Source organism: Neodiprion lecontei, chromosome 7 (genome assembly GCF_021901455.1).
Source record: "Neodiprion lecontei isolate iyNeoLeco1 chromosome 7, iyNeoLeco1.1, whole genome shotgun sequence".
In the NCBI taxonomy this organism is placed as follows: domain Eukaryota; kingdom Metazoa; phylum Arthropoda; class Insecta; order Hymenoptera; family Diprionidae; genus Neodiprion; species Neodiprion lecontei.
Window position 1 is genome coordinate 3372498 of NC_060266.1, and position 12821 is coordinate 3385318.

At 34.4% G+C, this 12821-nt stretch overlaps 1 long non-coding RNA gene across 2 annotated transcripts in view; it reads left to right on the top strand.

The window, feature by feature from the left end:
* LOC124295334 overlaps positions 1-12821 on the top strand; it is a 55670-nt gene that overhangs the window by 40308 nt on the left and 2541 nt on the right. The window contains exons 1-2 of one of the 2 annotated variants that reach the window (XR_006905252.1): positions 2518-2728; positions 3895-4019. This is a non-coding gene — a long non-coding RNA (uncharacterized LOC124295334). Of the gene's footprint in view, positions 1-2517; positions 2729-3894; positions 4020-12821 lie in introns of those variants that run through there. The other variant, XR_006905251.1, reaches the window with a different exon arrangement.

The following is a 12821-nucleotide window of genomic DNA, read 5'->3' on the forward strand; positions in this document are numbered from 1 at the left end:
TTTCTCGGGTTAATGCTTTTGTTCAGGGGATTTAGATATTCGGAAAATAAACATTGTGCAGGGTTTGTAGTTTTTAATGTCGCGGGGGATAAGTCAGGGCATTTTTTTGCGGTTTGGAAAAAGAATAAGGATAAATCATTCCTGGTGACGAAACAAAATTCTATGAACAATATTTATTGTTTAACTCGAATTTGCACTAAATAGTTCGGATATCATTCAGGGAAAAAATTGTTATTTGAAAAATGGAAAGTCAGGGAATTTGTTCCATTATTTTTGCCGGTCATGATGAATATTCTAAACGAAATTTATACGACCCTTTTTTTTTACAGTACCTATATATAAAGTCGAAGAAGATATTATCGTAGATATTTTATGCCAAGTTTTTACTATTTTTACAATATTTTCGGTATCCTGAACTAGTATGAAACTATAAAAAAATTGACTAACGCGTTGACAATAATCATGGGAAAAGGTATGAATTTTTTTTTAAACTTTGAAACTTCATTCCGTTCCAGGTAATAAAAAAAAAAAAAAAAAAAACTAGACATCTCTGACTCGAAGGGAAATCGTGCATGATTTGATTTCTGTTCGAGGATCAGAGAAGAAGCTGCTGTTTAGATTTCGGCTGGATTTTGTATGTTTGACGGGAACAATTGCGCAGGTGCGGCGGGTTTGCCGTAATCCCATTAGTATATAACAATCGTCGATAAATCCAATAATTAGCAGGCTTAATCGCGTCGTAAATTTGCATCATCGTTATCGACGAGCTTTCTGACATCCCTAGCTTTCGGTGTTCAATTCTGTGGTTCGACTCTCCGGCCTTGTATCGCTCAAAATTCACCTCCGAGAATCAAAGTAATTTTCCAGTATCCGCCACCCTCGGTAATTTCTTTCCATAGTAAAAAAAAAAAGAAGAATATCGGTGCTTTCATAACTTTGCAAATGTCAAAAAAAAAAAAAATTGAATCAGTAATTCAAACTAGTCAGTTGCTATTTATTTTTTTTTTTTCGTAGTGGAATTCAGAAAACCTAATTATATCCCGGAAATGGTCAAAAATGAAAAAAAAAACCTGTGGTTCTTTTGAAAAATCTTACTATTTACACATTTTTGGAATTTCAGGGGTTAAAAATTGCACAGCTGAAATACTTTTCGCAATTCCGTAAATAACGAGGAGTAAAATGAGCCATCGTGAAACCGTTTTCATGCAATACTGAAATCACCAAACGAAAACTAGGAATAAAAATAATTTCATCGTCGAAATTCGAAGCCTTTCCGTTCATTTCCTCGGTCGGTAAAGGTAGGACTGTTCCATTGCCTTAATACAGCCGGACGACAAGTAGATTTTTATCACGGTTTGATCAAGGGAGAAGCGATACGGTGTTCAATGAAATCACGACGCGAAGAGGCGTTGTTGTAACGGGGTGGTGGAGGGGTGGCAATTAAGGGTGGGTAAAAAAGAAATTTGTCCAGTTGTTCGATGATCGGACACAGTGAGTGTGCGCATGTAGACCCATACATATTCGGCGAGAGCCTGAAGTACGAGGCCTGTAACATTCATAGACTTACCCATAGTTGGCCACAGTTAATTTCGCGGGATCGTATCAAGTTATGGGCGATACCTGATAAGAAAATATTGCGGTTGATGAGCGTGTGCTTAGGTGCAGCGTATAACCAGTGTACACAGGGCACGTAATACCTGCGATGCAAACGGACGCGTAGAAAACCGGCCCGTAGTGTTCAGTGATGGGTGGATGGATGGATGGATGGATGGATGGATCGAGGCTTGTGCCGAACAATGTTTGGTCTGATCCAACAACATTGTACAATATTGTATTACAGTGCCTAGCCGGTATAGGACCATAGAATATTACCGAATCGCTAATCTGTGTACCAATATTCTCTTGCCCACTTTATAGACGTTCCTCTAGCCTCGAGTGATGATCGATTGGCTCGGTTGTTCGAAGGAAAAAAAATTATGTCTAGGTTGGTATGTATGTATGTATGTACGCGTGAAAAAGGAGAAATCAAGAGACGGCACTCAATGGAGAAATGCTTTAAAATTAAAAATTTTCGCACGCAGATGTATGAAAATTGGATATTCTGGTTCTTCCGTGAATCGAAATTTCTGGTTTTTTACCCCTACCCTAAACTTTGCTACTACAGCCTCAAGCTCTGAAGCTCTAAATTCTAAAAAGCTCCATCTCTTGTGTTTCGCTGCATAAATGAACCGGTTGGTTTTACCGAATTTTAAAATGTCTATAAAGTCGGAATACCGAAGCAGCTAGAGTTTGCAGCAATGAGGTGAGGAAGGAGGAGGAGGAGTAGAAGGAGGAGGATGAGGAGGTTGAGGTGGAGGTGGAGGTGGAGGTGGAGGTGGAGGTGGAGGTGGAGGTGGAGGTGGAGGTGGAGGTGGAGGTGGAGGTGGAGGTGGGGGTGGAGGAGGAGGTGGAGGTGGAGGAGAAGAAGTTGCACACGGCCATCCACATGTGGTCGGGGAAGGTCGAGTGACGCGGTTCACTCCCGGCTGCGCAAATATTAGTCGTCGTGTCGTCGTCGTGTCGAAAAAAATACCGTCAAATAGAAATAAAATGTCGCGTTGCTAGGCCACGTAGCGTCTCGACTGACTCTCGCGATCCGCTCGATCAGCTGCTGCATCGGTTCAGAAATTTTTTCAACCAAGCGTATCTAACGCTAAATAAAAGCTGAGAAAATACGGAAATGTAAAAGGTTCGATAATGAGTTTTTGTTCATCCAATTTTTGGCGGATCGCAAATCTTGCTATTTTTCGTAATTATGTAAATAGGCAAACGAAGCCTTTTTTAAAATGGATCTCTTTTTTTTTTTTTTATAAAGCTGGTATTTCAATTTTGTTCACCGTTTTCTTGGAGTTTTTTTTTTTTCCTACTGGTTACCAAAATCTTGCAGGACTGATTGAAAATCAACGATTCTACAATGTTTAAAAAACTCGTGCAGTTATAACGTAATCACAGAAAAATCGTGAATAATGAAGTGCAGGACTAGTAGAAAAAAAAATCTTTATAAAATCGCTGTTTATGTTTTCAGGTTTTTTTTTCTTCTCATTTTGTAAATTAAAACATTTCCGTTCCGGTTAAACGAACGCAAAAAAATTTATACGAAAGAAACATTTTTCTAGATAAATAAAACTTGGCGAATATTTGGAAATTATTAATGGTGAAAGTAACCATAATAATTATTATTCCAATGATTTAAAAGTGGATATATATGGAAGACCAGATGAGTCGATCTATATTTCTCTAGTTTGTACACCGTGTTTTACGTCACGTAACCGTGCAGTTGTACAAAGCTTGGAAGAAAATTTGTTTTTCTCTTAAGTACACATGGCGAGGAAATTTTTTTAGGTCAGGTACATAAGCTGATATATTTATGCATGTTGGTTACCTGTCAGTCACTCAGTCAGTCACTCGGTTGGTTGACATTGTAAATTTAGCCTTCGTTTGTGAAAAAACATTGGAATTTTTGGTATGCAAAGAAAAATTAGCATTCCTTAAAAATTATTTATGCAACATTTGTGAACGGCTTGGTGAAAGGTCAGGGAAATTCGATTACAGAAACTGAAGGAAACCCGAAACCCTTTTGCTTGATTGCGTTTTGAAGACTGTGATTTTTCTGAATCAGATTTATCTTCCATGTGCGCAAGTTTTCATTTTAAAAATATTACAAAATTTCTGCGGTATCATAGATATGCTAAAATCAAAAGAAAACAGAGGCTTGCAGAGGTGAAAAAATAGAATAAATACGAATGTCTTCGTGTTTTGTTTCTCATTATAAATATTGGTTTTTTTTTTTTTTTTTTTTTTTTTTTTTTTTTTTTTTTTTTTTTTTTTTTTTTTTTTTTTTTTTTTTTTTTGCAGATGCGAGCTGAATTGATAACATCGATCACTTTTGAAACGCCTCCTTTCTTAATCTGGCGCAAATGTAAAAGTTTCAAGTTCCACACGTTTGCCGAAGAAAATTAAGAAAAATAAATATCACCGAGGTTAGTTGGAAAAACTTCTATACAAATTTTCGATCTTATTTATAAGTGATCGTGCATTGAGCGTTTATCAAATTGCGAATTTCGGAAGTTACAAAGCTTGTAACTGTTCAATAGTAGAAAAATAAAAGTCACTGTAATTGTAAATAAAAGTTTGGATACATCGATGCTCCTTTCAAATCGATTAAAAATTATTGAAAATCCAACCGTTTCGTTCAATTTCAATCCACGATGGCTTATTTCATTATTCTAAAAGACTGTTTTCTACAAAGTGTTAATGAATTCGAGACAGATTTTGTTATCAGCATTCAATTCAACGTGGCCATTTGTTAGGCATAAATAATTTTATCACATGCAATATTGTATATTCAATGATGCCAACGTGATGAAAAAAAATAAAAAAATAACAGAATAACGTGTTCCGAGTAAATTCATAGAAAACAGTCTTCCGTCAAAAATTCATTCTAAAAAAAAATCGACCCTTCAACCGAAGTATAAAATCAAATGTGTCCCGTTAATTACGTAGAAATGAGTAGCATAAATAAGTTTGAAAGGCCAAAAAGAATTAAAAAAAAAAAAAAAAACATGAGAGAGCGACGGAATATTAAAAATTGTGAAAAGAAAAAAAATGAGAACGTTCGTCGTTTGCCCGAGAATGATTAAAGCCTCGTTCTGAGGCCGGTGGCAATTGGTAGTTGAAACGTGTGAAAGAAAAATTCCAGATCACTTGCTAACCAGACCGTCCGATGGCTTGTATTTGTCCATTCTGTTACGGGGAGCGGCTTCGAGCCAATGAAAATTGAGTTCGCGAGCATCGGTATACGCCCGCTAACAACGGGTAATGACTGATTATCTTAGTTAGTGTTGTTAACACTCTTATATATGCTGCACCAAGGCGAAGCACTCGTCACATTATTTTCCATTTATATATAGGCCTACGTGATACATATATGGGAAATTCCATGCGAACCCGACCAGCGACTGACTCTTAACATTTTTAATTCCGTTCAAAATTTTTTCTGCAATTCTCCCAACTCAGAAACGGTGCCCTGAATTTTTTCAGATTTTTTATTCGACTTGTTGACTATTTATAAATATTAAAAAGTGATTCTGAAATGTAGCTTTTTTTTTCAAGCCTGAAAAATTTTTTGCAAATGGTATTTTCTTATCCAAACATTTCGAAACTCTGGACTCACGATGAAATCATTTTTTTCTGATTTTTTTTTTTTTTTCGATCTTAGCACTTTGAATTTTTCTCGTCAACTAGAACGTTGTTTAAACGGTCTGAAAATTATCCGAAAATTTTTTATTAATTCTATTTTTCACTTGGAACATTTCTGGACTGGTTCGTTATAAGGTTGTTGAAAAAAAAAAAAAAAAACGCAACGTAATGTGCCAAAAAAATAGAAATTGCTCGACAATGGAATCTGTGTTAGAAATATTCTAAGTGAAATATAGAAGTTTTGAGAACTTTTTAAGCATTTTCAGAGCGTCCAAACAATGTTTCAGTTGGTCAGAAAAATTTAGTTTCTTGAGAATAATAGACAAAAAAAATTGTCCAGGTCTTGAAATGTTTGAAAAAGAAAATAGAGTTATTGAGAATTTTGAAAAAGGTCCTTTTCAAAATCACTGTCAATATTAATAAGTAATGAATCAGCCAGTTGTATAAAGGACCTGAAAAAATTGTGGGTAATGTATTGGAATTGGGACAATAGCAGAAAAAATGTTGAACAAAATCAAAAATGGTGAGTGTTAGTAGAAGTCGGTTGGGTTTGCATGGAATTTCCCATACGTATGTCGGTACGCGGAGTCTTAACGCAATTACGCAGACTCATAAAAGACGGCTCGAAACTTCGCACCGAAGACACGTGCCTCGATATTCATTGCGAACGATCCACTTAGTGCTTGCAGAAAATGATCGTTAGCAAAAATCTTTTTGCATTTCACGAGCTGAATTGCAGCAGCGTTTATTTTATAACCACTGCAGTTCTTTGCCGGGTATACGGTTAATTATCATTCTACAAGGATCCTCGAGTTGTGCAAATATTTTTTAACCCATCGATGCGAAATGTGGTTAACAGTTTATTTAGCTTATTTTTTTTTTTCTCAAAATTTAGATTCGATGATGCCTCTCAAAACATGAGTTTCTATCTTTTTTTTTTTTTTTTGTTTTCATTGACACAATTTCCGCCCAAAATTTATTCACCAATTCAACAGTATTTGTTCTCCACTTTAATGAGAAAAATAATTTTATCGGTTTCTTCCGGTGTTTGTCTCGTTATTTTATTTATTTTTTTTTTTCTTCTTACCATCCCTTATTTCAAGTGTAAAAATCGTTGGGCCAGAAAATCGGAGAAAATCGATTCGAAGATCGGGAAAAAATTTCAAGCAACGCGGCTCGAACGATGAAAATTTTAAATCGAAAATGACGAATCGAAATATAATCGAATCGCGTCTGGCGATCGGTTCCGGCTGACTGGTAGAAATCGAGCCTCAATCCACGATTCGGTAAACAGAGTTGAGGCAGGTCCTAGTTTGGATTTGGAGGGGGATAAAATTGAAGAGAGATTTTATGCGGTGCGACGGGGTGGCTAAGCCAAGTAAAGAGAGAGAGAGAGAGAGGAGGACTGAAACCGAATGGACAAACCGTGAAGCAGCGACCGGGTAACCGGGTAACCCATAGCAAACCAACCAGCCTCGACGACTCGACGAGACTTCCTCCTCCGCTGTTTGAGCGACAAATATTTTCTCCTCGCAAACTCGTGTCGATGGTTGGCACACGCATACGCACATTCTCAAACACACCTATATATTTCTACCGTCTATTATACGCGGACTTCGAACGATTCGGGCTTGTGCTTTTGCAGACAGGCCTACCATCAACGCCGAGAATTCCATCCTTACCATTGTTGCATGCAATTTACATAGTTTACGTGTTTTTCGGTATCGTAGATCATACGGAGCAACAATTTTTGTTTATTTATTCATTTTATTTATTTACAATCAACTTGAGTTTCAAATGTAATCTAAACATTGACGTGAAAAAAAAAACACGAATGCAATGAAAAGTACCAATTCATCAAGTATACTTACGTCAAAATTAAATTCAGAATTTTGAAACAAACTCATACCATATAATGGCAATATAATTAGGTTAGATTCATCCAGGGTGGCATTGAAACTGGAAGGCCTGAAAAGTCTGGAAATATAAGGGAATTTAAAAGTGGTCATGAAAAACCGAGAATTGTTGGGGAATTTTTATTTTGGTCATGGAATAAAGTGAAAATATCAATATTTCATAATGGAAATTAGAAACGATTTAAAGTTAGAAACTTACTTTTTTACGACGAGAATAATAATTTGGCTGCAGCTGACTTTGTTGATATTGTATTTTTTGAATGATTTAGATTTTAGTATCTTAACAGGAGTCGGAAAATGTTAGTCTTCTGGAAAATCTTGTCAATCTGCATCCAACGATTATAACATCTACAAAACTTTTTGTTTGCAGCATTTTTACCGTAGAATCAACTCCTAACATCTTACACTTTATGTTAAACCACAATCAGAATTTTACAATAGCTTATATTGTTGCGAAGATCTTCAATCCTCGATTTAAATTACCTATACAATTTTTGGTCTTCATAATTTTTACGGTTGCGGAGAAATTTTTAATGTCTTCGTTTTTTTTTTTCATCCATCCTTTCGTTTCGCAACAAATTTGTGGACAATTTTTATCGTACTTTTATTTCAGCGTGTTAAAAGTGATTGTGTGCTTATTATAACATATTTACTGTACACATGAGTTGTCAATTTACGAAATCAGGTTAAAAATTTACAAATTCGGTGCAGCGATGTAAATTAGGGAAAAAGTGGGAAAAAAATAATTCGTACTTACTAAATTGTGTAGTATATTTATTTGAAATTTATAAATTGAATAAGCAGTAAACGTACGATGAATTCACTTTTCCTTATCCGAATAAAATTTCTAATACAGTGTAGGAAGTTCCATACAGAAATCATTTCAACAGTGATATGTCAGAAAAAAAACACCCTTACTTTAAAATAAGAATCTAAAAATGTTTTAGGGTAAATATTTCACATGTTTTGGAATTTTCTTTCTTTCTTGTTTTTTTTTTTCTCGCCGTATTTAAAAAATGAACCCGAAATAACGACGCAACAGCAACTTGACGCGAAAAATTGTCGCTTGGTTGTTTAATTTCGTACAAATGATGAGTAAAATGTTACTGAGAAATAAAAAAACCATAAAAACGAAAATTCGTTGATTGAACCAAGTATAATTTTTCTGCGTTTATACGGACATTCGGAATTGTTATCACACAGAGGTTTGTTGCCGTTTCTTTTACATATTATACTAGTATGTACATTTACTCGCTTGTGAGTAAACGACCACCCGGTATTCATACAAGTGTGTTTACTTCACGTATATATATATATATATATATAAAGTGAAATCATCTCTCACTCTATACCGTTTATTATACTCACGTCGGATTCAGAGATATTTATGTTTGTACATTGCTGCTGCTGGTGTTTCTCATTTTCTATTCTTTATCCTCGGTTACTCTTCTCGACTGCTTAATCAGCTGGACTCGTAGAATTAACTCGAGATTTTGAAATTTTTTGTTTTTTTCAAATTTTCTTTCACTCTCACTTTTCCACCTAGATGCAGAAACGAACGCTCAAAGTTTGCCAGTTTAATCGCTATTAAACATTATTGTGAGAATTTGAAATACTTCAGAAAGATACAACGAATATCAAAATTCGAATGAAAAGAATAAAAGCGTATGAAAAAAATTAAAGTGTAGAATTTATCTATTCTGTGATAACGAAATGGCCGAGTGGATGAAATAAGAGAGAAAGTGAACGACGAAAACTATGTGACATTAATTTTATACATTCTCATTTTCGAACACTTTAAATTCAGCGATATTCGACTCAACACGCAATCGGGCTGATTGAATTAAAAAAATAGAAGCAAACAGAAATGGAAATTGATAGAGACGCGTTGGAGTAAACATTGTGGATGAATTTTAGAAATTTTTCCTTTGAAATATTTGAATCGAGGTTTCGTTTTTCCAAAGACTCAGGTATCCTGGTAATTGAAATCAGACCATGAACCTATAGAGTCATGAATCGAAAATTCATTGTTTCTATTTTCCGAGTTAAAAGAAGAGAGCGAGATTGTAAATAACAATTAAACAATCTTCAGTTTCCCATTTAAATCACTTTTATTCAAATATTGTAAAGGCGAATCTGAAGTTTGTTTAATTATTATTTTCAATATAAATTTTTGTGAAAATATGTAATTTTTGTTTTTAAAATTCGAAACATCGTTATCGTTTCTAAAAAAGCAAGCTTCATCCAATAAAATTATTCTTTCTTCATTAGTTTACGTGAAATAAATTATACATACACATACATATGTATACACTGGACGATTCCTCGTTTGCATTATAGAGGTTAATTCACACTGATCCCGCTGTGAAGTGTTTGCGTTGAAGAACAATATCAAGGATACACATTGACGTTATGACACACGCAGATTTATTACACACACACACACACACACACACACACACGGATAATGATACACCGTTAAGAAAATGTACTATACAGGTGTATATTTATATACGTATACGTATAGAAGCGCGTAAATTTGACAATATATTAATAATGTTGTATAAATTTCAGTAAATATTTGTCCCACGTCAATCTTTGTCGACTCCACACCACTATATTCTTTAGAGACTCTTGAAGTGTTTGAGGTAGAAAATAGTAACAAATTTACATTGCCAGGTGGTGTCGTGTGTAAGTATACGTGTATAAATGTACCATGTTACACTGTATATATATATATACACACACACATGTGTATATATGCATACAATACACGTATCGTCGTGTGTTATTATACGCGGGTGTCCATACGTGTGATATTGTCAATAAAGTCCAAAGATAGGAGACAGAGAGAGAGAGAGAGAGAGCGGCTGAAAGTGTACCTGCCCGTACAGGCGCACGCATACCAACTTTTTTAGAAAAGTCAAATAAATAGACAAACACACTCTTTTATATATATATATATATATATCCGTAAATAAGGACACTCCCGAACAGAAAGAGAATGATACAAATATAGATAGAATTCACCGATTTTTAAGAGAGAGAGAGAGAGAGAGGGATGCATAAATGAAAATAATTATATTATAAAATAAATGAAGGTATTATCCAATAAGATATCGTGAATATCTAAATACTTCAATTAGAGAAGCTGTGTAATTATTGTTTTCTTGGTGAAAAATGTATGTTCATACGCGTGCATACGTAAAATTTCGTATACGATTCGCAAAGCTTTGACAGTTTCATTCGTTCATTCATTCGTACGTTCGTTTGGTCGTTAGGTGATTCATTCATGCATCATTTATTCGTTCTTTTTTCAATTTCACCACTGTAAATTTGTATGGATCGTTAAAATTTACTAAAAAATTTGAAAGAGCGGAGGGCAAAAAAAAAAAAAAAACAACAACAAAGAAACAAATAAACAAACAAACAAAAATGCAATGAAATGAAATAAAAATGTACGAACTTACAATAAGTCAAGTCGTCGACTTATAGTATATTGCCTAATGTCATATGTACACACGTATATGTATATAGACGAATAATATGGTCTTAATTTATTCCTCGAAAAGCTCCGTTACGTATACTGAAAAGAAAGACTGCAGAGGAAAGAAGGAATAACGATGGAGAGAGGCAAATTCTCGAATCGCTATTTATAATATACACAGTTTATTTTCTTCTCTCTTTTTATTTTTTTTTTTTTTTACCATCCTTATCTGATTTTGAAAATTTTATTCCAGCTTTCAACAAAATAGGTTCATTTTCATTGTACGCTAATTCAGACGACGAGAACGGAGTGAAAACAATGTATTTAAAGAAGAAAGAAACAATATTCATGTATATATATATTTTTTTTTTCTCTCTTCCTTCTCGTGCGATACTTAAGATTCGTTCGTTACAAGCTAGTTGTACCGAGTGCCGATTGGTACGTGTCCGTAAAAAGTTTAGAAAGAAGCTGTGAAATACCGTTTCGCGTTGCCCATTAAGAAATACGTTCATAAGACATACGTAATTACGTGATGATCATATTTTTCCATACACACCACGTCTATAAATATCCCATTTCATGCTACATCTGCAGCTCATCGTATATACACATACACGTGTATATTTCCGTAATTCAGGCAGGCTACAAAGAAGCAGTCAAAATAAAAAGCGAGATTTTAAGGTGGGTAAAAATAAGATGAAATAGCAAAAAAAAAAAAATTAAAAATCTTTGTACACACACACACATACACGTGAAATACAGATGCTTACCGTAAGCGGACCCTGAAAGCTGAGTTTTTAGACTTTAGGCTGAGGCATTGAGACAGGTAGGCAGATATTATACGTGTCAGTTGAGCTCGAGGTGTAAAGAAAGGCTTCCAAGACGAGACAGCGCTGATAGAAGTCAGAATATATATATATATATAATATGCATATACTTTATCTATATATTATATACATATATGTTGTACTCACCTACACCGCTATGGACTGACACGGTGGTGCCAGTTAATTGAGTGCTAACAAGCCGCTCCAGTCCTACCGAGTATATGTACGGAGGGGAAAAAACGCAACTCGAATCGTACACTCTATCGAAAAAATGATTATACGCCCTGACGTGTTGAGAAAAGAGAAAGAAGAAAACGCGAAGTTGATCGATTTCTGCCAGGGAAAACAATTTTCTTATTCTTTTTTTTTTTTTTTTTTTTCAAATTAAAAATACAGAGTCGCTGAGTCGGGTAATCCTAATGAAAAATAAATGCTTGTTAGAAAAGATTTTTTTATGATAGACGGAACGGTGGAACAAGTGAATTTATAATATATGGATAAATGTTATTCTTTCTTGTTGGGAAATCGAATGGATTCATGTTATACGAATAAAGTAAAAACTAATTGCAAGGACAAAGGGAGATGAAGGATTGAAAAAATTTTTTTTTTTTCCGTTCATTTAATGAAACTAACTGAGTTAGCTTCAATCGGAATCAAATTAAGGTAGTGAAGTATATTTTTATGAAAAGAAAGTAAATAAAGCAAGAGGAACGTGGAAATGCTAATCAGAAAAACACAAATTTAACTTGATTCTTGAACAGAGGTTTTTATTTTTCAATCGGAAAAATTTAATGAATTTTAATTAATTGGTTTGAGATTCTGATAATCTTTGTATAGATGTAACAGAAAAGAATACATCAAAGTAACCAAAGAATCAGTAACATTCTATAGTTTAACCCGTTGAGTCACAGTGGTGAGTATTCTTAACAAATTGATTGAAAGAAATTGTAAAAATTGAAGGAATAATTTATTACCGAAAAAGTTACACACGTAAACATGTTTTACATAAATTACAAGTTTTTGGGATCGTTGATTACGAATCTGAAATCGGATTTTGAAAATTCATTATGGCGAATCCAATTAGCGACCCCGAAAATCCCTGCATAAAGTTTTTCGACCGTAATCGATAAAATTTGAAATTTTCGTCCGCCGTATTGGATCCGCAATCTTGAATTTTTGAAATCTGATGTCAGATTCGTAATCAACGACCCCAAACATCACAGAATATTGTCACGTTATAAAATTTGACTCGGTGTGACTCAGAGGGTTAAAACACGATGCAGGGGCTAATCGGAAAACTGATTATTCCATGTTTAAAAAATAAATTAAATAACAATTTCCTCAAAAATAGTC